Below are 26684 nucleotides of genomic sequence, written 5' to 3'. Positions count from 1 at the left end.
ACATGCTTTGTGACAACAGTGATTGTACTGGGGCCACATTTATTCAGACAAATATTGACATGCAATATTGACATTTAAATATATTAACATTTCCATTCTCAGCTGACTCATTTACTGGGAACAAGTTTACATGCCAATCCATAGTAGGCAGCTAATAAATATTTGTTGGATGAATAAATGAACATATGGGCTGATATGCATGAGATCTTAAAAAATGAAGTGTGGCATATTTTTTGCGATAAATCACTGTTTCTTCTTGATGTTCATGGTATTGACTTTTCACTTATAACTGATATTCAGTATAACACATAATAACACATATAATAATAGATGTAATACGTAATAACAATTGATGGAAACTGTAGTGAAGAAGGAGAAAGAAAAGGAGGGAATTTTTTAAAAAACAAATGGGAATAATGCAAGAAGTATTGTGTGATATATTGAGTGGACCTATGAAGTGCTACTCACAGGATATCCCTTTTGTGCAGTTCAGAAAACTCACTGAAATTGGTGTTGACTAGTCTGAATTTCTTTAGAGGAGAAATTACCCACCAGAGATGTGGGGGACCTCTTGCTTCTTCAGTTTAATTGAGCTGAATGGCAGTGGTCCTCTCTGACACCAGAAGAGGAGGAAGTGGAGTGTTTTCTCACCTGGATTTGCATGACCTTGGACACCTCGTGGATGTCAGGTGGAGGCTCACTAGGCCTTGCTGACATTGGAGTGGGGGAGTGGTGGTGAAGCCCAGGGATAAGTAGCTCTGCCTTGCACCACCTTGTTAAGTCTTTTAGTTATTGGCTGGAGGTGGAGGCTCAGCTCATCCCAGGACCCCTCTTACACCACCCTGATGGAGAATTAAATCATCGCCTGCTTCCACTGGGCAAAGAAATGAAGATCAACTCCCCTCCTTGGCCCCTTTGAAACTGCTAGGCAAGGGTTATGTGGTTTTTCTGTTGGCATTTGGTTGGAGTAGGTTAGGTATTGCCAAAAAGGTTTTCTGGTATTAGGGTACCCTTTCCTCAGTTCTTTGGCTAGGGGAAACAGGTATGTCTTAGAGTTCCTTTTTGTATGTGCTTGTTGGCAATTCTGGATCAGAGACTTCTGTAGTCCCCTGTCTAGGATATATAGGGTGATAAGGAAACCCAGAGAATTCACCACCATGATGTTCCTCAAAGTCAAGGTTCCTTTCTTTCCTCCTTTTGGAGCCTTCCTTTGCTTGCTTTTTGGCTTATGTAGGGTTTTTAAATTTAAGGAGGAGAGATTCATCTGAGTGGAAGCAGAAGTCTCAACGTTATTGTTTAAACCTTTTTAATTGGCTATTCTGCTACTTATAACCCAGATAATATTAAATGATGGAATTCTAATGCTAACCAATAGCTACATGGCAAAGATGTGTGAGCTACATATGTTTTAAAGTTTCAGTAGTTAAAATAGTCACTTAATTGAAACTCTGATCCAGAATGAAATCATTGGAAGTATCAATTATGGAAGCACAACAGTATTTTAGAGGCAGGTCTCCTCATCATTTAACTAGGATATACTCTCCATTTTGCTTCCTTCTAGATGGGGTAGGTTTTGTTGTGATCTTTCTAAGCTCTCACTGGTATCAGTGTGTGTGTGTGTGTGTGTGTGTGTGTGTGTGTGTGTGTGTGTGTGTGTGTGTGTGTGTGTGTGTGTGTGTTCCTTCTTGGCTTATTTAGGACCAGACTTATGCCTTGACACATGTAAATGGGGAGCACTTTTTTGTCCACCAGGATACTGACCTTCTCCTCAGACAGACCCTATCCTTGCTACTAACTTTTTTTTTCTTCGCTGCCAAAATGATTACTTACTGATTCACTGTGGAGACATAAGATTCTTTCTCCAATCTCTGTAGATTGGCTTTTTAAAAACTGCCTTGCTACCAGAGGCTTTGTTTGTTACTAGGGCAATCACCATGGTGACAAAATAATGACAATATCTGTAATAAAGACTCTGATTCCATTTTTGATATTTGACTTCTGACAGTGTTCAAGACCCACACCTCCCTCCTTCCCTCTTGCCCCATATCTGGACAAGAAAGAGTGTGAACACTCACTTTTGCTGTGGGTGGGAAGTTCAAACCACTCAAGGCCATCACACCTATGGGAACCATTAGTGAACCCTACCTTTTTAACCACAGTAAAAGCCAAAGTCAGTTACCCCTTTTTGCTATCAAGCTGTTTTCAGACCTGCTTGACCTGGCTCTCCCCAGAAAGCCTCATTCTGTGAGTAATAAATATCTTAATACCTTCATGGTGCCTGTATGGTCTTATCAGTCTTGACATCTGAACCAAAGTTTGGCCACAACAGTATCCTTATCTTTGCAGTACAGATATCACAGTGATGAGATGTTAGGAGATCACTGGAGAATTTACCATGAGTTCCCGTCAGGATATTTTTTCTTCAGAGGGAACAGTGGCAGGAGGTGCTAAGGGCTTGCTTACGCTCAGTAGATGGAGATTCTAGACATCATATAGGCAGCTCTTTGAGGACAATGGCTGTGATTGTCTTGTTCATTGTGTATCCTTAGCATTTAACACAGTACCTGGCACATAATAAGATGCTCAGCAAGCTTTCTTGAGTGAATGAATTAAGCCCTGTGTTCTTCTAGAGGGCTCTGGTCTCTAGAGAGGAGAAGGAAGTCCCCTGGGCAGTGTTCTAGTTTTGATGCATCCAGAGATCTGCTCTAGAGCTGTAGACATGATTGATAACCAGCGTGGAAAAAACAGAGATGCACAGCTTGTGAATGTTAAATACTTTTGATTGAAAGGCATTGTGAATTGCTTGACTAAGCAGACATGCCTCTGAGCTTGCATAAACCAGAGTTACAAGTGGTTAAGAACTGTTTAAAAAATAAGGCAGGTAGGTCTGAAATGACATCCTTAATAGGAAAAAGCAGGAGTTAACAGTATGAGATTGTGCATATTTATACAGTAATAAGTAGCTGTGTGAAGAGACTTAATCAGGTGTTTGTACATAGAGCTATGTAATTAAGTAATGACTGACAGAAAAATGCCAGCTGGAAATCTCTGCTTTGTAGTTCTGGTTTCAGTCTTCCTCAGGCTTTGGGTAATTTGCCCCTCCTTGAAAAATTATTCATGTCTCTGATGTATTCCAAGAATAGACAAAAGTAAATTGGTAGAATCTTTGCTCTGTAGGTGCTTATAGTTCAGTAGGGAAGATAGACAAATGGACAATTAAATGATTTTGATTGAGTGCTATAACCGTGTAGTATGTACAAAGATTAGTGGAGCCTGTGAGACAACTCATATGGGAATATCAAAAAAAATTTCTCAAAGCATGAATAAGGTATGGAAGAGACTTCTATAGTTCACCAAGTTAGTTGTTTGGTAGTCACCCAGTTAAACTGACTTTTTTAGCTGTCTCTCACTGACTCACAGCCATATATAAATTAGAACATGGGATTAAGTTCTGGCCAGTTAGAAGTGGACAGGAAACAAATAACTCCAAGGCCCTAGACCAGAAGTTGAATAACTATGGCCTGGAGGCCAAATCTGGATGCTGCCTTTTTTTTTGTAAATAAAGTTGTATTAGAATACAGCTACATCGATTCATTTATATGGTTGTCAGTGGTTACTTCAGTGCTATAATGGCAGAGTAGGGTACTTATAACTGAGACCGCATGGTTTTCAAAGCCCAAACTATTTACTATTTACTATTTACTGTCTACTAACAGAGACAAATTTGCCAACACTGCCCTAGAAAATGGTGGAAACGTGATAGAAGGCTCAGGATAGAGACCCATCCAGAAAGCCTCTTAACCAAAAACAGATGTATTTTTTCACGTTAAGCTCAGCAAAAAATCAAAAAACAAAAAAACAAGCAAAAAAACTCCAAGCCTCTGATTATATATAGCAATTTAGAGAAGGAAATGTTCAAAATATCTTAATTTGGTTGGTGTATTAGATTCCTATTTTCTGCTGTAACAAATTATCACAAACTTAGTGGCTTAAAACAGCACAAATTTATGTTCTTACAGTTCTGTAGGTCAGAAGTCTGACATGGGTCTCACTGGGATAAAATCAAGGTGTAAGCAGGGCTGTATTTCTTTATGGAGGCTCCAGGGGGGAATCCATTTCCTTGCCTCTTCCAAGGCAAGCTGTCATCTGTAGAGACATCTCGTAGAGATTGTCTTTTTGACTCGTGGCCTCCTTCTTCTATCTTCAAACCTAGAAACGTCAGGTATAGTCCTTACATTATATCACTGACCAACTCTTCTGCCTCCCTCTTCACTTTTAAGGATTCTTGTGATTGTATTGAGCCCACTTGGACAATCCATGATAATCTCTGTATTTTAAGATCAACTGATTTAGCAAATTTAATTCCATCTGCAGCCTTAATTCCATGTAAGGTAACAGATTCCTGGGTTTCCAGGGATTGAGATGTAGGCATCTTTGGAGAGTCATTATTGTGCCTACTACAGTTAAGAGAGGAATTGTCATTTTAAAATCATTTGGAAATACCTCTGAGGGCTCTGTATACATGCATAACCCAGAAGAGAAAACGCCAGTAATTTTTTGGTATGGACTAGACACTCAATTTTCTATTTGTGTTTGGCTGTTTCCTTTTTAGAATATTGTTTATCTTCTTAATAAAAGGAAAGTGAGATTTCCTATTCCTTTAGATTTGTTGACTTTTGCCTAGTTGTTTTGAAAAAGACCTTTGGAGAGAACCTAATATTATAAGTGATAGATTCAGATTGTTCTAATATCATTGTCAGTAGGCTTGAATACAAACTCATTTCTATCTGGAAAAAATAAAGCTTTATTGCATGGACTTCATGTCCTTTCTGAAGTAGATGAATTTGGTCACAGAAGCAGTAGAAAAATTAACTAGAATAATGTGTTTTTACTGTATAATGTGTAAAATATATTAGCGGAAGATTAATGCTCTTCTTCCTTTAAATAGTTAATGAAAAGATTAATTTTATTCTCTCACCAGAGAGTAAGATAAAATTTGAGGAAGCCTCCAAGTTTTGTGTATTTATCTTCTGAAACATTTTATAAAGCTTAGGAATCTCATGCTGTATTGGATTACTCAGCTATGGTTTAGCTCTTTGGCTAGGAGAAACTTTGATAATTAAGTAGATAGTTGCTCTAATCTGGGTCTGGCCTTTATACCTACTTCTGGCTTCCACTGAAGATATTAGCTAATAGTCATACTACTTGTTCAGTAGATATTGTGTTGGGAAAAACAATTGTTTTCTTTCTCTTTAGCAAGATGTTTTAAAGTCATTGTTTTTCTGGAAATTGTATTTCTTTTATGGTGTCCTTGGTGATGGAATGCTTATGGCATGAAATCTGTTGGTGCTTTTCACCTCATGCAGTCCATCCATGCTGCTATTGCCCACCCTTCATTGCTTTATTTTATACATTGTTATTATTTTTTAAAAATAGGGCTCACTTTTGTGTGCATGAAGGACACGGTTACTTTAAACGAGTGAAGCAAATATCATTGCAGCCTGGAAGAGGACTTTGATTCTTCAATTCCTGCACAACGAGTTCTGTGGCAGGTGGCTTAGGAATCCAAAGCATGTACAGAAACTGTGATGAGGCCTCCTATGCAATCTCTCCAGACCTGAAACAGCCCTTGCAAATGTTGATGGCTTGCAAATGCAACTGCCTAGGTTACATGCAAAATGAACATAATAAGTTTTTATTTCCCACGGTGATACACCAACAGCTACATTTGGTTTCTGATAGTTTGCAATTCAGTAAGAATAGCTTGGTTCAGTTTAGTTTATTGAAGACATAAAAATACTTGGCAGCCAGAGGCTGAAATTCGTGGTTCAAGAAAACAGGATTTCAAGAGGGAGCACAGGGAGTACATGGAACATGGGTACATTCAGCCCTTAGCAACCATGATTTATCCATTTAGTGAAAAGCAGCATCCCATAAACATGATTTATGTAATTACCGAGGGGGGAATTCGATCTCTAGTTATATAGGATGTTACCTCAGGATTTTGTTGTGTACATCTTACCTTTTCAATAGTGTTCCTTTTGGCTGAAAATATTTCAGCTTCTCACTTTTCTCAGGAGAAAACTCTTCATTTTTATCCTTTGGAAAAAAAGAACTAGAAAAACAAGTTCCTTTACTCACTAACTGGCTTGAGATCTTAAGCATTACAGATGTCTGCAGTGAAAATGAAGGATTTCCTGAATTCAGCTGAATATCTTAAAACAAGCAGAACTATTTGGGAATAATTTTTAATAGAAAAATATTTTCTAGAAGTAAAAATTGAAAACTTCAGATTGGAAAATATTCATTAAACATGGGAGTTCATCATTAGGCATCAGAAATATTAGATAATGTAGGTAATAAAATCCACTCTGTTTTTTTTCATCTTCCACGTTAATGAAGTAAAATAACCCAGGATTTGTACTGAGAAAATCTAGGCACCATGAGCACTGTATCCCAACACAGCCATGCCACACACTTGACTGGTTGTGTTTTGGTTTCTTTGTCTACCAAATAAGCAGGCATGTTAACATCTGTCTTGCCTGCTACCTCACATGTATATTGTAACGATCAAATAGGATGATGCCTGCAGAAGTGGTAGGTCTCCTTTTGTGGACTCTTCTTTTTTTTTTTTTTGGACTCTTTATTATTATGTAAAAAGTATGTCAATGGCTACTATAAGATATGTTCTTTGAGATGTTCCTTCTTTGGTAATGTTGGAATCACACAATTCCACACACTTTTCCTGCCAGCCTTCTTTATTGCTAATGAAGCAGGTTGTAAGTAGTGGTAAGCTGGGGATAAAGGTTTTCTGTCATCATAGCCGTGAGAGGTAGTGTGAAGGTGGTGAACAGAATCCTGGTTTAAGATGGAGGTCTTTTAGTGTGAAATCATAGATAACCAATTAGAATTCTTTAAACCTCAGTTATCTCATGTATAAAATATATGAATAAAACCTACTGAAATTGTGTCACAAGATTGTCTTCATCAAAAGAAGCAAGCATATGGAAACTCTTTGGAAACTTAAAACCTACAGGTGGAAATTATTATCATTACTCTTTTATTTGGACATTGTAAACTTTAGCATTGATAAATGAAGCTACATGAAATAAAATTATTTCTTGGTAAAAACTTAATGCTATAATAGTGAAGGAGGCAATACCTTCTGTTTGTTTTCTGTGAGAAATAGCCCTCATGTAATTGCAGTAAATAAAATCTGTTATGCCTTTATAAATCTTTATTTAGTCAGAATGATGACTATTTCATATACTGACTTTTTGTTTTGAAAATGATGAGTCTTCTTTGTGAATAAAAACTTTAGGAGATTACAAGCCAACAACTGAATCACCACTTTTAAGACAGCTGAAACAAAATGTTTTTACAACACAGGTGTTTATTTAAGAAACTCCACATGTGAAAATCAATAATTTCAAAATAGACTAGTTGGGGTAGGGGATGGTGGGGTAATGACTTTTATAAAATTATTCATTGCTTATTAAGATCTTTAAAGGATTTTTAACAGTAGCTATATTATCTGATGAATTATGAAATAAGTACATTGGTATAATATGAAGTTAAGAACTAAGGGCTATAGGAAAAACTAAGGGAAAAGAAGTGACTTTTTTATTTTAGTAAAATGAAAAGCTTTTATGTAATGTGACATCATTTAAATCTACTAGGTATATTGAAATATTAAATCAATGCATGTTATATATTTTTCTATATTTTTATTGTGATAAAATATACATAACATTATCAGTAATGGGATAAATCAAAATCAAGTGCCACCTGATAGGATACAATGAGAGGAACACCTCACTTCTGTGATATTCTTGGCAAAGGTGTATTATTGGTATCAAATCATAAGGACAAATCAGGCAAATCCAAATTAAAGAACAGACCATGAAACAGCCTGGGATTTCTAAAGTGTCATTGTCATAAAAATCAAGGAAAGGTGGAGAAACTGTTCCAGACTGATAGACTCTGAAATGACACTGCAAGTAGATACAACATAGGATTGATGTAGATCCTTTTGTTATAAAGTACACCATTGACACAATTGGTGAAACTTGAATAGTTTCTGACAATTAGATGTTAGTATCAGATCAATCAAATTCTTGAATTTTGGTAATTGTATGGTAGTTGTGAAAGCAACAGTCCTCGTTTGTAGGAAGTACACACTGTTTTGGGGCTGATGTGGCATCAGGTTTCCAACTTAGTCTCAATTCGTTGAAGCAAAGAAGTTCTTCATACTGTACTGGAAAATTTTCTATAAATTTGAGATTGAAATAAAAACAATTAAAAAAAGAGAATAAAAGAAAAAACTCCCTTGTTACTTTTCCTCCTTTTATGGTTATGAAAAAAATGTGTGGTGTTTTGAGTCAGTTGGTTAAAAATGACAATTCCCTTAAATCATTTGCCCTCACAGATTAAATGCCCTTTCTCCCTTCTTCACCAACAGTATACATTTTTAGATTGTTTTGATTTTCTTTATGTCTTTAATTTCAGGTCTCTAGCAGTTTCTGTGACTCTTCTGAGCTTTATTTGTCAGAATTATGTATTGCAGCAATTTCAATTATGCATGTGAGATGATTAGTATCTTTGGGTGTGTTTTCAAATACCTAGGTGTTGGAACAGTGTAGATGATTTTTAATTTTGTAAGAAATGATGTTATTCACTTTGAATCAGTAATAATAACTTCTTTTTATAATATTTACTAGCCAAAATATCAGAGCTATGAGACAATATATGCTATATTAGTTCCTTGGGTTAGGATCTAAATATCCAAGTATTTAAAGATTTGAAGTTTATTTAAAAAGAAAAAAAGTCCAAGTATACATATGGTGCATACATCATTTATTCATAAGTTCTAAATAATATGAACTCCAAATGGATATGTAATAATTTTTTAACAGATTACTTTAGAATGAGTATTTCAGTAATTAATAGGCTTTAATTTTTACAACAATTTGTTTACAAAAAACTGAGCATAGTATTCCCTTAACTCCCTCTTCCCCCAGCTTACAGATTCCCCTATTATTAACATCTTGCATTACTGTGTTACATTTATTACAACTGATGAACCAATATTGATTGGTTTACATTAGGAGTCAGTTTTTGTGATGCACAGGTCTATAGATTTTGACAAATGTATGATTTCGTGTATTTGCTGTTAGAGTATCATACAGTTTGCTGTCCTAAACTCTCCTGTGTTCCACCTATGCATCCCTGTGTACCCTACCTCCTTCCATCCTGCTGAGCCCTTGCCTCTGCTCATATTTTTACTGTCTCTATAGTTTTGCCCTTTCAGAATGTCTTAGTTGAAATTATATAATAGGTAGCCTTTTAGACCAGCTTCTTTAACTCAGCAATATATATTTATGGTTCTTTCGTTTGTTTTTGGTTCCTGGAAACTAATTTCTTTTCTTCACTGAATATTTCATTGTATGACTGTACCACAATTTGTTTATCCATTCACCTATTGAAGGACATCTTGGTTGCTTACAGTCATTTGCAATTTTGAAAAACCTGCTCTATACATTTGTGTGCATGTTTTTGGGTTGTCATCAGTTTTCAACTCACTTGGTTAAATACCGAGGAACCCGGTGTGTGGATCATATGGCAAGACTGTGCTTCACATTGTAAGAAACTGCCAAACTGCCTTCCAAGTTGGATGTAATATTTTGCATTTGTATCATCAAAGAATGAGAGTTGTTTTTGTTTCACATTCTAGTCAGCGTTTGATATAGTCAGTTTTATGGATTTTACCCATTCTAACAGTCACGTAGTGGTATCTCATTCAGTTTCTTGTTTTTTTTAATTTTATTGGAGTATAGTTGATTTACAATGTTGTGTTAGTTTCGGGTGTACAGCAAAATGATTTAGTTCTACATATACATATATTCACTTTTTCAGATTCTTTTCTCATATAGGTTATCACAGAATATTGGTTATCTCATTTAGTTATTTTTTAAAATAAATTTATTTATTTATATTTTTGGCTGTGTTGGGTCTTCACTGCTGCGAGTGGGGGCTACTCTTCGTTGCGGTGCTCAGGCTTCTCACTGAGGTGGCTTCTCTTGTTGCGGAGCATGGGCTCTAGGCACATAGGCTTCAGTTGCTGTGGCACGTGGGCTCAGTAGTTGTGGCTTGTAGGCTCTAGAGTGCAGGCTCAGTAGTTGTGGTGCACAGGCTTAGTTGCTCCGTGGCATATGGGATCTTCCTAAGACCAGGGCTCGAACATGCATTGGCAGGCGGATTCTCAACCACTGCGCCACAAGGGAAGTCCCCTCATTTAGTTTTAATTTGTATTTCCCTAATAATTCATGAGGGCGAGCATCTTTGCCATCTGTATAATTTGTATATGTCTATCTTCTTTGGTTAGATGTCTGTTCAGATCACGAGCTATTGTTTGTTTTTCTGTTTTTTAAAACATCTTTATTGGAGTATAATTGCTTTACAATGGTTTGTTAGTTTCTGCTTTATAACAAAGTGAATCAGTTATACATATACCGAGCTATTGTTTTTACTTGAGTTTTTGGTTTTCTTATTGAGGAGCTCCTTGTACATTTTATTTTTTTTGTGGTACGCGGACCTCTCACTGCCGTGGCCTCTCCCGTTGTGGAGCACAGGCTCCAGAAGCGCAGGCCCAGTGGCCGTGGCCCACGGGCCCAGCCGCTCCGTGGCACGCGGGATCCTCCCGGACTGCGGCACGAACCCGTGTCCCCTGCACCGGCAGGGGGACTCTCAACCACTGCGCCACCAGGGAAGCCCTCCTTGTACATTTTTGATATTAATTCTTGATCATTTATATGCTTGCAAACATTTTCTCGTATTTTTTTTCTTGTCTTTTCATCCTCTCCAGTGTGTTTGAAGTTTTTAATTTGAATAAAGTCCAAACTCTCAATTTTTTCTTTCATGGGTTGTGATTTTGGTGTTGTATCTAAAAAGTCATTGCCATACAAACAAACTTATTTACAAAATAAAAACAGACTCACAGACTTAGAGAACGAACTTATGGTTACCAGGAGGAAAGGGGGAGGGGTAGGGAGAGATTGGGAGTTTGGGATTGTACACACAATTGTACAATTGTACACACATGTACACACGTGTACACACTGCTATATTTAAAATAGATAACGAACAAGGATTTACTGTATAGCACAGTGAACTCTGCTCAACACTCTGTAGTAACCTAAATTGGAAAAGAGTTTGAAAAAGAACAGATACATGTATATGTAAAAAATTAAAATTAAAAAAAAACATGGTGTCTGGGGGAAAAAAAAGTCATCACCAAACAAAGGTCACCTAGATTTTCTGCTGTTATCTTTTAGGAGTCTATAGTTTTGCATTTTATATTTAGGTCTGTGATTCATTTTGAGTTAATGTTTGTCGAAGGCAGATATTATATGTCTAGATTGTTTTTTGCATGTGGATTCTGTTTCAGCACCGTTTGTTGAAAAGACTATCCTTTCTCCTGTAAACTGTATTACCTTTGCTCCTTTGTCAAAGGTCAGTTGACTATATTTATGTGGTTCTATTTTTGGGATGTTTTCTGTTCCATTGATCTATTTGTCTGTTCTTTCACAAATACCACATTGTCTTGATTACCATATAGAGAGTCTTGAAGTTAGGTAGTGTCAGTGCTCCAACTATGTTCTTTTCAGTGTTATGTTGGCCATTATAAGTCTTTGCCTTTCCACATAAACTTTAGAATTAGTTTGTAGACATTCACAAAATAACTTGCTGGAATTTTGACTGGAATTACATTGAGTCTATAGATAAAGTTGGGAAGAATTGATATTCTTATAATGTTGAGTCTTCCTATCCATGAACATGAAATATTTCTCCATTTATTTAATGTCTTTCATCAGAGTTTTATAATTTCAGAGTTTTATAATTTTCCTATATAGATCTTGTACATATTTTGATAGAATTATGCCTACATATTTCATTTTTTGGGTGCTAATGTAAATGGTATGTTTTGCAATTTAAAATTCCACTTGTTTATTGATGATATGTAGGAAAGTAATTGGGTTTAAATATTTAACTTGTACCTTGAAAACTTGCTTTAATCACTCATTAGTTTCAGGAGTTTTTCTGTTGACTCTTTTTTTTTTTTTTTTTTTTTGCGGTACGCGGGCCTCTCACTGTTGTGGCCTCTCCCATTGCAGAGCACAGGCTCCGGACGCGCAGGCTCAGTGGCCATGGCTCACGGGCCCAGCCGCTCCGCGGCATGTGGGATCTTCCCGGACGGGGGCACGAACCCGTGTCCCCTGCATCGGCAGGCGGGCTCTCAACCACTGCGCCACCAGGGAAGCCCTGTTGACTCTTTTTAAACTTTATACATAGGCAACCATGTCATTTGTGAACAAAGATAATTTTGTTTTTTCCTTCCAATCTATATACCTTTCACTTCTCTTTCTTGTCTTATTGCATTATCTAGAATTCCTAGTATGACTAAAGTTTTTATGCTTTTCTTTTACCTCCAGCAGAGACTTTTTGCTTGGGCTAAACCTGATCCTTAGCCCACTTTCTAAATTGGTAAATGCTCCTGGTGATTGTAAGCTCATCTAAGAAGTGTTCTCTCTTCTCTAGAATTTTAGTTTATTAGATTTTTCTAGTTGTCTTTGAAGGAGCATTAGCGTGCTGTCTGTGTTTCCAATTTTTGGGCAGTAGTTTGCCCTATGATCTTCCATCAGGGAGATGCCTCACTTTCCTCTGCTAGGCATTTAGGACTTAGGAGTTGATCACTTCAAGCCCATCAAGGACTGAACTGGAGTTAAGAGGGATTATAGTTTTCATATGGATTAGTCTACTTTTGTTTCTCTCATGTTCTTTTAGGAACATTCTAGGCTTTTGACTAAATGTTTTTAAAGTGTTTGTGTCTGTGTTCTTCAAAGCATTTAGGAGATTCGACTCTGTATTTTTGATTTTCCTAGGCCAGAGCTCCAGAGTCCAGCCCCATGTAGCTTCAGAATATAGCAAATATCTTGATGGGGAGACTGGCATGTGAATGAGGAAGGCCCTCTTTCCAAAACATTCTTTATCTGTACTGTGAGACTACAGGAGATTTATTATTACCTTTATAAGCTTTCATTCTGACTTCTTAGCCTCTGACACAGCTCCAAAACTCAACAAATACTCTTTGAAAGAAACATACAGTGAATTTGAGGCCCCTTAAGTTTGGAATTTATTATTCCAGCTCCACATGGCTACTAAGGTCTTTATACTTTTCTTTTACCTCCAGAAGAGACTTTTTCTTGGGCTAAACCTGATCCTCAGCCCACTCTCAGAATTGGTAAATGCCCCTGGGTGATTGTAAGCTCATCTAAGAAATGTTCTCTCTTCTCTAGAATTCTAGTTTATTAGATTTTTCTAGTTGTCTTTGCAGGGACATTAGCATGCTCTGAGTTATTACATTCACTTAAGATGTGGAAATATCTAACCTCCAGCATCTGGATTGTGGGACATATTGACCAAGATAAAATGTGTTCTTATTGAACAATAGTATTTTCTTTCCAGTTTCTGTTTTTAGGAATTGTAGTCTCTGAGTCATGGTGATTAGAGGTACTAATGAGGCAAATAGGAAAATGACACCCCTACTAAAGTTCCATACAGTAGGGAGATGGTTGTTAAGCTTCATAATTGGTACATATTTTGTTTTTATAAACAAGGCTATAGAAAATGCAGTATAGTGGAAAAATCTTATTGTAAAGTGGGCAGAGTGCACTGTTTCCAACCTCGTAACATTAGCCATTGACTCTATTTTCAAGCAAGTTCCATAAACCTAGAAGTTAAAAGGAACTACTACTATTACATTGGCAAAAATTCAGTCATGAGCAAAGGTTTTTTTTTTTTTTTTTTTCGGGAGGGGGTGTGCAGATGGGGTGGGTTTTCCGTTAACAATGTGTCAAGATCTGCTAGCCAGGCAGAGCAACCATGTTTTTCTTATTCTTTTTTCTGCTGTATTCTCATTTTGTAGCACAGTTCTTGGTATAAGGTAGGTGCTTAATAAATATTTATTGAATGAATAAATGAAAGCTAAATAAATTACAGTGTTAGTGATAGAAATAAGATAAGTTGAATGCGGTGTAAGAGTGGTGATCTAGTTTTGGGGAGTAGGATGAACCACTTTACTTGTTAGATGAGATCCCATACAGGTTGATGGTGTTTGGAAGTTATCACCTTTTCATTGAATTTACATCTTTTAACTCCTTATCTTAAGGGATAAATTTAATGTTTTTCTCCTTTGTGTTATTGGTAAGACTAATATTTGTTGTTCCACGTGGCTTCATAGCATAATTCAGATTTTAATATTCTGTCATCTGAGTTCAGAGGTATCCTAATATGGTTTAGTTTAAAGTAAGTCATTGTCAAATTAGCAGTCATTCTCCTACATATCTTGGTTCTAAAGCTCTTATAGAGAATAATGGGAAGGGACTGAATGCAGATGTATGGGATTATATATTCTACTATAAATAGTTTCAACTAAGAGCATATATGCATCTTACAGATGATTGGGTACTGTCATCTATTGGGAAAAAATTTCCCAAGTGTATGAAGGTAGCAACGAAGAATGACCCATAGCTGTTTCCATGCTGGCTCTTTAAATGGGATGTTTTTTAGATAATGACAATAGCTGTTAGTTGGTAAGAGATTTATTCTGTTCCTTTTGCCTCTTAGTTTTCCAAAGAGCATGGTTGCTTCGTGCTCACTGATATATTCCTCACTGCTTCTCACCAGGGACTATCTGTCTTCTGCTGCTGTGCATTCAGCTTTTTTAATGGGGACACTTGCTAAACATTATTGCTTACGTTTTCTACTTGGGGTTATGGCACACTGCCTCATACTCTGCTCTAATGTGTTTTTGACCTATGTTTCTCATTCCTTTCTGGTGTGCATTTTGTAGGATTGCAGTTTATTTGATTGTACACATCAATGTGCTCTGTATTTTCAGAGTGTTTCTGAAGAGAAACGTAGGAAACTTCTTGTACTGGAGTTATGAATTTGAAATGTTCATAATATGTTAGTATACTAATGTTAAATATTAGTATGAACTTCAAAATGATGCCTGTACAATTATCTGCCACAAGAGGAGGCTTACAGATATTATTGCCCAAGGTGAAACCTTAAAAGCCAGGGTCTCCAAAAAGGTATTTTTGACTGAAGAAAATCATCAGAGAAGAGGAATGAAAGGGTATTTTAATCATTCTCATCATCGAAATTAGTGAAGAGGCAAGTGTAGTCAGATAGTAGCAGCTGACTCACTATTACAATCAGAGTTTAGTGCATGAAACGTAAGTCACTCCAATTTCACATAGAAAGAGATTCAATACTGGGATTTAAGTGTGTAAAAGGACTTAGAAGAGCAGATCATTATAGCTGTGAACAAAATACACAGAGTTCTGTTAGCCACTGTTGCTTCCGTGATTACTGTTCTCACAACTGCCTTCACACTTACCAAACTGGTGACTGGACACTCAGGCACTTATTCCAGTCACCAGAACTGTCTTAACCATCATGTCACCATGACCTGGCTTGCCAGTAACAATAGTTTTTGTTTTTCAAATTTCATCTGAGAGTATCCAAGCAGTGAAACCTAATTTACATCCAGAACCTTAGCTGCAAGGGAGCCTGGGCATGGTAGTTTATAGGTCTTTAGGTTTTTCCTAAGACAAGAAATGAAGAACTAATTTAAGAGAATAATTTGCAGTAGCTACAAGACTATTATGCTTGAGCAACGTATATCTGCAAATACTTAAATAAATATTTAAATTGACTACAATCATATTCATCCAGAGATGCAGTAGGTGTGCAATACCTAAGTTATTTGCAAGCATAAAGATGCAGTCTAACTTCTTGAAGCAAAATCTAAGCCCGTACTCCTTGTGTTCCTATTATCATGCATATGTCCTACTTATCACGCATACCTCTCCTCAACCTCCCTGCAGGTGTCCCTCAAGTACAGTGATGTAGTCTAGGAGTCTGCCATCTCTTTTTGCAAAGGACCAGAAAGTATTTTAGCCCTTACGGGCCACATATGGTCTCCTTGTCCTCTCTTTTTTGTTTTCTTTTTATAACCCTTTTAAAATATAACAGACATTTTTAGCTTGAGGGCTACATAAGAAGAGCCCACAGTGAGTAATTTGCTAACCCTGATCCAGACCATGTATTGCTCTACCTTTTATCTGTAGTTACTTCATTTGCTTAAGTCTTTTCTCATCGTCATACCCTTGTTACGAGGAGGTGGCACTGTTACCAGGACAACCAAGAATTAGGCCTGTATGGTTTATTGCAAGATAAATTCTCTGTTCCACTGTCAACTTCCTACTTCATTCCTTGCTTAACTCACACAGAGTCACAAGAAAGTAAATATTTCTGCAGTCTTCCTGTCCTTAACTGTTTGTTCCTCCAGAGTGACATAGACTTGTAAATGTTCACTGGCTTAATAGACTCCATTTCTACAAACTAATCCTGATACATTCGTCTCTTTTAATACAATTTTTTTCTGATATTACACAACAATCTGTCCCCCAAATAACCAGTAATAAAAAGCATCATGTGTTGAGGTGAGATTATTACTATAGCTAATGAAATATCTGAATACTGTTACTTAATTTGAAAGTGGCTATGTCAAAAAAGAGAAAATATACATTTATTTTTCCTGAAAATTTGCAAAATAAAATATAATGCAACAAATTATCTGGGTTGTGGTTTATCTCCTCTGTTGAAACACTATTGTCCATGTTATATAGTTACTGGGAAAACAGAATGATGTCCATACAGTTTAGACACAAATCAGTTATTGAGGCATAAGAGACTGAAAACATCATCTGAATTCCTGAAAATGACAGAATAATCAATACTCTTAAACTCTCATTTCTTGGAATACCACGCACTTACATGTTTAAACTGACATCTTGAAAAGTTTTATAAAGATAAATTTAAACTCACAGTATGATGAGTAATCTTTAGGTTTAATGAGGACCAAGACATAGACCAGCAGAAAGCATGTCATCTTACCTAGTTCAAGAAGTTATTCTTTCTTTTTCTAACATAATCAGAAAAAAATTATTATCTTTATTCTCAGGCAACCTACAAACTCTGCTCTCCCATCAGATTTTCAAAACTGCAGAAACTTTGGGGGTATTCGATTTACACCTGGGGTCATGGTACATCCTATGAAAGGAAACTTCATTGACTCTAAACACTTCAGGAAGGCACACATCTCTACTCTGTATCTTAGGTTTGGAATAATTTTTCCTCTTAAAAATAACACACTAAACCAATTTGCTTTCCTAAATTGAATTAACCTAATAGTATTCAAAAACTGACAAACATAATCTGCTTGTTTTAAGACAGAAATGGATTAGTCAACAGAATCATATCCCTAGTCAGGTCCAAATCAAGTTATAAATTCTAACCAAATAGTGAGTTCTGGAATAAGGCATATTATTAGTATGCATAGTCATCCTGCTCTCAACTGTAAGCAACATAGGCCTTTTCAGGAGGGAGATATAAAAATTTACAGTCGAAGAATGTCTTTTTATATTGTGGTAAAGAGATTGTTTTTCTTTGACATCCGTGGCTCTCTCAAGTCTTAGCAGCCCATTTTGTTACATTTCTAGTAGTAACAGGAAGGAATAGCTCTCTTCATTTTTCTGTGCCATCTTTTAGGCATGTTATTGTTTAATGCTATTTTTTTTTTTTGCCAGCCTACTGCTTATTAGAATGTGTACCAAAGCAAAAGAGAGAAAACTCAAATGCATTAGGTGCTCTTTTTTTTTAAACAGCCTTTGTATTGAAGTATACAACAAATGCTTTTTATTACCTTCTTTATAAAGTTATTTTTTAAAGAAATAGGGTTTGTTAATACTGACATAAATGAAGATTTAAGAATTACCTATAAATTTTATTTATATGAACTATTTATAAATACAGAAAATTAGAAGTCAAACACATTTTCATTTGCTAATGTTAACTATCATTGTGAGACATTATCTTATAAAATCCATTGAGTTATCTGTCTCTTTATATTCTTGGAGCACCACCCATTTGACATAAAATTTAGAATTCAATTAAAATATCACTTGTTAAACAAATACTGTTGGAGACTGACCTAGCTGGTCTCCACAGATGGCCCACCCTTGAGCCATGCCTCCCAGTGTGTACATTCTTGAGCAGTCCCCTCTCCTTGAATCTGGGATGGCCCTGTGACTAGTTTTTAACCAGTGGAATGTGGTGAAAGTGATGCTGCCTGACTTCTGAGGCAAGGTCATAAGATGTCTTGCATTCACCTAGGTCTCTTGGAAACAAGTGCTCTGGGAGAAGCCGACTGCCACCATGCTATAAGCAAACTCTCAAGGTATCCAGAAGTGAGGCCACATGGAGAAATGGAGATGTATGGATATTCCTCAGCTATTCCACTCAGCCCACCTGAGGTAAAGATGTGTGAGTGAAGGTGTTGTCTAGGCCAGTTAAGCCTTCAGATAGCTCCATCCCAGCTCCAGCATGTTGTTTAACTGAATCCAGGGAGAGACTCGAAGTGAGAACCACCCTGTTGAACCCAGAATACACAGAACTATGAGAGAGAATACTAGAGTGTTGGTTTAAGCCACTGAGTTTTGGGGTATTTTGTTACACAGCAGCAGGTAACCAAAACACAGATATAGGCTATTTGCTTTTTGGTTTCATTTTTAGTCATAACATTCCGTTGCTTCTAGATAAAATCTGCATTTAAAATTTTGTGCATTTATCGATATTCCTGCTGTTTTTGTTTTCTATATAAAATTCTCAGCTCAGAAAGTGCATGTGTGTGTGTGTGTTTCACTCTGTGATATAAATGGGTCTCGAAGAGCAACTAAATTGACTTTCTAAGAGAGGGGAAACTGCTTCTGAATATTTTAAGTAAATACTTTGATCTGCAACAACTCTGCTATACATTTGGTAATTTAATATAATTTTGAGACTGCATGCACTGAAACATCTAAAGGTAATAAAGCTAGGCTATTGAAGAGAAAAAGAGGAACAAAGGAAAGAGAACTAGAAATAGACTCCTTAAAAAATATTTAGCAAAGAGAGAGTTGGTGAGAGGGATGTTGCTCTAGGACTAATATTTCTATAGGCAACTGATGCTTAATGTCACTTCTCAATAATCACATATTTTAGGGCAATTAACAATCTAATTTATGGGAAGAATGTGAAGTTCCTGTGAGTCAGTAAGCCTGACAGATGTGTAGTATGATAGCATGAAGAGGGTTCTCTCTTTAAATTCAGAGAACTGGAAAAAACCAAACATTTAGTGTTAACCTCCTAAGTACTTGATGTTCATTTAGGATCTTACAAGGCATGATGCTCCAACCTTTGAACTGGGTGTATTAACTTGCTAAACTAAGAGTCTAAATTGGAAATAAGCTGTACTTGTGTCAGATATAGACATTGTAAAGAATTGAATGTAATGACTACTAAATATCAGAGTCCATATATGGTGAGTAGCCAAAATTTCTTGGTTCTTTAAGGAGAAGGTATAGGTCTCCAAATTAAATGATACAGTAGAGCATGGTATACCAAATTAAATGATACAGTAGAGCATTAGTATTCTCACTGCAAAGCCATTCTTTAAGAAAAAGTTCCAGATATCCTAACCGTTAAGCATTAGGTAGGTGTATGGGGCATAGAGCAACCTAATTTTCCTGCGGTATGTAGCAAAAGTGGCATCAGAGAAGTTGAGAATTGAGCTTAGTCCTCTAGAGTAAGTAGATTACAAGGATGACAAAAGAGTATGTGTGTAAAGTAAGGGGTGGAGAATGCATTTCAAGCATAGGGACAAGGCCTAAATATCTCTCCTACGTGTTGCCATATATTTTATCTGAACATCTAATACAGTACTTATCGTATAGTGATGTAAAATCAGTTTCTTATTGCCAACTTCCTTCCTTCCTTGTAAGCTTGGAAGGTAGATACAGCATTTATGTTTGGGTCCCTATACTTAATACAGTCTCTGGCATATAGCAGGAGGTTCCCAATAATTACAATAAATAAATGAAGAAATTAGCAAGTGTGGAAATCCCTACCTTATAACACTTATTATAACTGTCTGATTTAGATATTTATATGTATTTTAGAGTTCCCCATTAAACTGTAAGATCTTTTAGGGAAGGGACCTTGACTTAATTTTCTTCCTTAAATGGTACTGGACATATAGTTGGAATCCTATAAATGTTGGTTGAAAGGGAAGTAAACTATAGTTTTTTACTTTTTTAAATCAACCAGGGCCTAATTTAAGCCTATAAGCTTAAATAAAGTACTGAAATATTACAATAAATGATCTTGAAGCCAGCATGATTCTACATTACAAATATGAGGTTGTCATATTTCTGACTCTTTGGTTGCCTAGAAACAAAGTTGTGAAGTTATATGAGGCTGTAAGAGCTTGTACCAATAAGATCATCTATGCAAAGTTCAGCCTAACTCTCTGGATTTGAAGGCATCAGTTCTAAAGAGCTTCAGATGACAATGTGGTCTTGATAATTTCACGTTTGCAAAGTTTCATTGTAGTACCAGCATGTGCACTTAGCCTAAAGGAAATAATTCTTCATATAAAGTAACCACGCAAGACCAATGATACAACTGCTTTGTATTTACTGATATATCATAAATATTTTCAGATTTTAAACAATGACATTAGACATTAGAATATAGAGGAAAGGGAAAAGAATAGGGAAAAGTTGATTACTTGATAAACCACTATCATCAAAATATGGAATTAAGATAATTTTGACCTCTTGACACGTGGGTTAGTAGAGGTGCTGTGGTAATGCTGGGTAGTAGGGTATTACATTTCTACTTGGAGGTGCCTTTTTCCCCTTGCTCTAGTCTTTGTGAGCAGAGAGAGATGCAGTATGACATTACAAGGGTAATGGGCTGGGAGTCAGGAGTCCTAGGCTATATTTCTGGCCTCAGGCATTTACGCACATAAGTAAAGATAATTCTGTCCCATGGAAAGAAAGGCAATGCTGCTGATTTGATCTTGTGTTTTGTAACTGCAGGAGGAGAGGTGGCTAAAAGAGAAAAGAAGGTTAAAGAAAGACAAAAGAAGGTTAAAATCAGTTTCTGAAATAAGAACAGGAAAACTGGAGGATCTGCTCTGGGGAAATCAATGAACATTTAGCAACTGTTTTGGACACAGCTGGGAGCAGCTTCCCAGCTGGAGTCTGTTTTCTTCAAGAGCAGTTTCTCATGTGTCAACTCATTTTAACATTCATAACAGCACCTGAGGTAGTCGGGCTACATGGTATACTACTAGTGAACTTGAATTTCAGAGAGATTAAGTGGTGATGTAACATAGTCACCCAAAGAGTTGGCTTATAAACCAGGTTTCTTGACATCAATCCTAGTGATATTTCCATTGTAACATCTGGCTGTATTTGTTAACAGTGGAGATCTTAATTATAATTCAATAGGACAAGTCTAAGGCTGAAGATGGTCATTTGGAACTTAACAGGAACGGTGTGGTATGCACCTTTTTGTATATATTCCACCATATCATAAGAACCTGGAGGACACTATTTTGTAGTTCTCAGCGTTTAGTAGGTGTCTAGTAGAAATTTATTAATTACTTTATATAGGCACATATGCTATGTAGAATCATGGAGTTTTTTGGGTTTTTTTTTTTTTTTTTTGCGGTATGCGGGCCTCTCACTGTTGTGGCCTCTCCCATTGCGGAGCACAGACTCCGGACACGCAGGCCCAGCGGCCATGGCTCACGGGCCCAGCCGCTCTGCGGCATGTGGGATCTTCCCGAACCGGGGCACGAACCCGCGTCCCGTGCATCGGCAGGCGGACTCTCAACCACTGTGCCACCAGGGAAGCCCAATCATGGAGTTTTAAAAATAGCTAACAAGGGTTATTACAGAAACATTTATGACATCACTGGTAGGGGCTAATCGTTTGTACTTTTTTGATGAAGAGCTCCTTGAATGATTGTCTTAGTTATTTCACAAATTTATATCAGGATGGTCCACGCTTAGCTTGCCTTGGCCGTGTTTTATAAAGCCTAGATAATAAATTTTGAGACTCTTTTTATTGTCTTCTGAAATTCTGCTTTTGGGGTTAATATAAATAAGTAGACTTCAGGTTCTAGTTTTATATTATCAACACCAGGGGAAGGGACTTTGGAAGGAAGCTGTCGTTAATTTAGATTTCTGCTGCCAGAAACTATATTGAGCCTTTTAAATATTCAATCTCATTTAATTCTCACAACAGTGCTATATGTCATAGATAGTATTACCCACCTTTCAAACCAGGATGTTCAGAGAAGTGAAGTTATCCTAAGTCACACAGCTAGTTAGTTCTGGGAGTGCTATGGGTTTGACTGAGTCTTTTTGATTCCACAACCTTTGTGTGTGTGTGTGTGTGTGTGTGTAATTCTAGAGGAATACAGAGGATAGTAAATCTGTATATTTATCATTGAGATTTAATGAGTATTAACATTTGTTCTTTTTCTTCTTTAGAACTTTCACTTCATTTTTAAAGTTTTTTTTTTAAAGAGAGCCCTTTTGTTGGTACTATCCTTATTGATAAATAACATACTACAATCTTATTCTGATTATCTTTTTTCAAATTGAAGTATAATTGACTTACAATATTAGTTTCAGGTGTATAACATAGTAATTCAATATTTTATAGATTATACTCCATACAAATTTATTATAAAATATTGACTATACTCTGTGTCCTGTGTACATTACATCCTAGTAAATTATTTATTTTGTACCTCTTAATCCCCTTCACTTATTTTGGCCCTACCCCACTCCTCTTCCCTCTGGAAAGCACTAATTTGTTCTCTGTTATCTGTGAGTCTGTTTCTGTTATCAATTTTAGACATTATATACTGACTTCTTTCTGTGATAGAATGGAATTTAATTCTGTTATATCAGTTCCTTTTCTCCCATTTTCATTTTTTTTGAAAAAAGTGGAAATATAAAATTGGATTTATTCACAAAGTGAAATGTTACATGCTGGTGAAAATGAATGAACCAGAAACGCATGGGTAGTTACATGGGTCAATCTTATATACATGATATTGAGTGAAAAAGCTGTCTCTAATTATGTGTACAACATGATTCCATTTATATAAATTCAAACAATCTATATGTTTTGGTCATATACAAATATGGTAAATTATATTTAATAAATGGAAGTGGATAATTATTAAAAACACAGGATAGTGTTTATGACTAGATGTGGGAAAGAGAAGAACAGAGGATGAAATTAGAGAGGCACACAGATAGTTTCAGCAATGTTGGTAATATTCTAGTTCTTAGGTTAAGTGGTGGTTTCCCAAGCATACATACATATATATGTATCTGTATTGTGTGTATGTATGTAAAATATCGTGTAATACAATTACTTTTAAAAAATTGAAAGAAAAAGTCACAAATACGAGACCAGGTGCCTCAAATTTAAATAAGAAATAAGGCACCGAGAAAACTTAACTACATGAAATGTAAAAGGAAGAAAGGAGAGGGGCAACAAAAATATGACTGTGAAATACATATGAAGAAAGAGCACATGAAAGCTTTTTGTTTTAATTTTAGACTCATTTCTCACATATTTACATATGTGCATTATCACTTGGGTCTTGATGTACCATTTCCCAAATCGTTTGTATTCTTCTTTCTTCTTTTGTCTCATTTATTAGAATGCATCCTCAGGTAACTTCTTATGAAGGTGAGGGAGGGAGGTAATTGTCTAAATCTTTGCCTGGTAAGATTGTATATAATTTGTCCCTCTCCCAGTAGATTGGTGGTTTTGCTAAGTATACTTCTCTTGGTTGAAAGTCATTTCCCTCAAACACTGTTGTCTGCAAGCATTGCATATTACCTATGAGAAGTCTGACACCAATTTGATTCCGAGTCTTTTGAAGAACATTTAAAAAATCCATTTCTTTCTGGAAATCATAAGGACACGATGTAAATAAACTTTACAGTGATAAGTCTTAAGTACATTTAAGTTGATCAGTACTTGGTTGGGCTTTTTTTTTTTTCAGATGCTGGGGGTAGGAGTTTATTTATTTATTTTTGCTGTGTTGGGTCTTCATTTCTGTGCGAGGGCTTTCTCTAGTTGTGGCAAGCGGGGGCCACTCATCATCGTGGTGCGCGGGCCTCTCACTGTCGCGAACTCTCCTGTTGTGGAAAACAGGGGGGTTAGTGTTAGTTTATATGTCAGGATTAGGGTATGGGTTAGAGTAAGGGTTAGGGTTAGGATTAGGGAACGGGTACGGTTTAGGGTACAGTTTAGGGTATGACAGCGGTTTAGTGTTAGCGTACATGTTAGGGTACGGGTTGGTGTTAGTGTACGGGTTAGGATTATGCTACGAGTTAAGGTAAGGACTAGGGTAAAGGTTAGTGTTAGGGTTAGGGTTAGGGTGGGGGTTAGGGAACGGGTACGGTTTAGGGTACGGTTTAGGGTACAGGTTAGGGTACGACAGCGGTTTAGGGTTAGCATACGTGTTAGGGTACGTGTTAGTGTTGGTGTAAGGGCTAGGATTAGGGTATGGGTTAGGTTAAGGCTTCGGATAAGGGTTAGGGGTAGGTTAGGGATAGTGTTAGGGTTAGGGTTAGGGAACTGGTACGGTTTAGGGTACAGGTTAGGGTACGACAGTGGATTAGGATTAGCATACGTGTTAGGGTACGGGTTAGAGTTAGTGTATGGGTTAGGATTAGGCTATGGGTTAGGGTAAGGGTTCGGGTTCGGATTAGGTTTAGGGTTAGGGAACAGGTACGGTTTAGGGAACGACAAGCTTTTAGGGTTAGCCTACGTGTTAGTGTACGGGTTCATGTTAGTGTATGGGTTAGGATTAGGTTACGGGTTAGGGTAAGGCTTCAGGGAAGGGTTAGGGTTAGGATTAGGGTTAGGGAATGGGTACAGTTTAGGGTACAAGTTAGGGTACCACAGTGGTTTAGGGTTTGCTAACGTGTTAGGGTATGGGTTAGTGTTACTGTATGGGTTAGGATTAGTATATGGCTTAGGGTAATGCTTGGGGTAAGGGTTAGAGTTACGGTTACGGTTAGGGTTAGGGTTAGCAAATGGGTATGATTTAGGGGACAGGTTAGGTTACAACGCTTTAGGGTTAGGATACATATTAGGGTACTGGTTAATGTTAGTGTACGGATAAGGATTAAGGTACGGGTTAGGGTAAGGCTTCGGGTAAGGTTTATGGTTAGGGTTAGGGTTAGGGAACGGTTATGATTTAGAGTACAGGTTAGGGTACGACAACGATTTAGGGTGAGTGTAAGTGTTAGGGTACGAGTTACTGTTAGTGTATGGGTTAGGATTAAGAAAAGGGTTAGGGTAAGGCTTTGGGTAAGGATTTCGGTTACGGTTAGGGTTAGGTTTAGGGTTAGGGAATGGGTACGGCTTAGGGTACAGGTTGGGGTACGAAAACAATTTAGGGTGAGTGTACGTGTTAGGGTATGGGTTAGTTTTAGTGTATGGGTGAGGATTAAGGTACGGGTTAGGGTAAGGCTTCGGGTAGGGGTTAAGGTTATGGTTACGGTCAGGGTTAGGGTTTGGGAACGGGTATGATTTAGCGTGCAGGTTAGTATAGAAGAATGTTTTAGTTTTAGCGTACGTGTTAGGGTATGGGTTAGTGTTATTGTAAGGGTTAGCATTAGGGTACGGCTTAGGCTAAGGCTTCGGGGAAGGGTTAGGGTTAGCATTAGGCTTAGGGGACGGGTACGATTTTAGGGTACAGGTTTGGATACTGCAACACTTTAGTGTTAGCGTACGTGTTAGGGTATGGGTTAGTGTTAGTGTACGGGTTACGATTAAGGTAAGGGTTAGGGTAGGGCTGCGGGTAAGAGTTACAGTTAGAGTTAGGGTTAGCGTTAGGATTCAGGAAAGGGTAAGGTTTAGGGTACAGGTTCTGGTACGACAAAGATTTAGGGTGAGTGTTAGGGTAAAGGTTAGTGTTAGTGCACAGGTTAGGACTAAGGTACGGGTTACGGTAAGGCTTCAGCTAAGGGTTAGGATTACACTTAGGGTTAGGGATAGGGTTAGGGGACGGGTATGACTTACGGTACAGGTTAGGATACGAGAATGTTTTAGGGTTAGGATATATATTATGGTATGGGTTAATGTTATTGTAAGGGTTAGGATTAGGGTTAGGGGACGGGGATGGTTGAGGGTACAGGTTAGGGTAAGACAATAGTTCAGGGTAACCGTATGCGTTAGGGTACGGGTTAGTGTTAGCGTATGGTTGAGGATTAGGGGACGGGTTAGGGTAAGGCTTCAGGTAAGGGTTACGGGTAGGGTTAGGTTCAGGGTTAGGGGACGGGGAAGGGGATGGTTTAGGGTACAGGTTAGGGTACGACAACGGTTTAGGGTGAGCGTTTGTGTTAGGGTACGGGTTAGTGTTAGTGTACGAGTTAGGATTAGGGGACGGGTTAGGGTAAGGCTTCGGGTAAGGGTTAGGGTTAGGGTTAGGGGACGGGGATGGTTTAGGGTACAGGTTAGGGTATGACCACGGTTTAGGGTGAGCGTACATTTTAGGGTACTGGTTAGTGTTAGTGTACGAGTTAGGATTAGGGGACGGGTTAGGGTAAGGCTTTGGGTAAGGGTTAGGGGTAGGTTCAGGGTTAGGGTTAGGGGACGGGGACTGTTTAGGGTACAGGTTAGGT

Source organism: Delphinus delphis, chromosome 13, assembly GCF_949987515.2.
Source record: "Delphinus delphis chromosome 13, mDelDel1.2, whole genome shotgun sequence".
Taxonomy (NCBI): domain Eukaryota; kingdom Metazoa; phylum Chordata; class Mammalia; order Artiodactyla; family Delphinidae; genus Delphinus; species Delphinus delphis.
The sequence above is the reverse complement of the archived record's forward strand: the minus strand, read 5'-3'. Positions refer to the sequence as shown.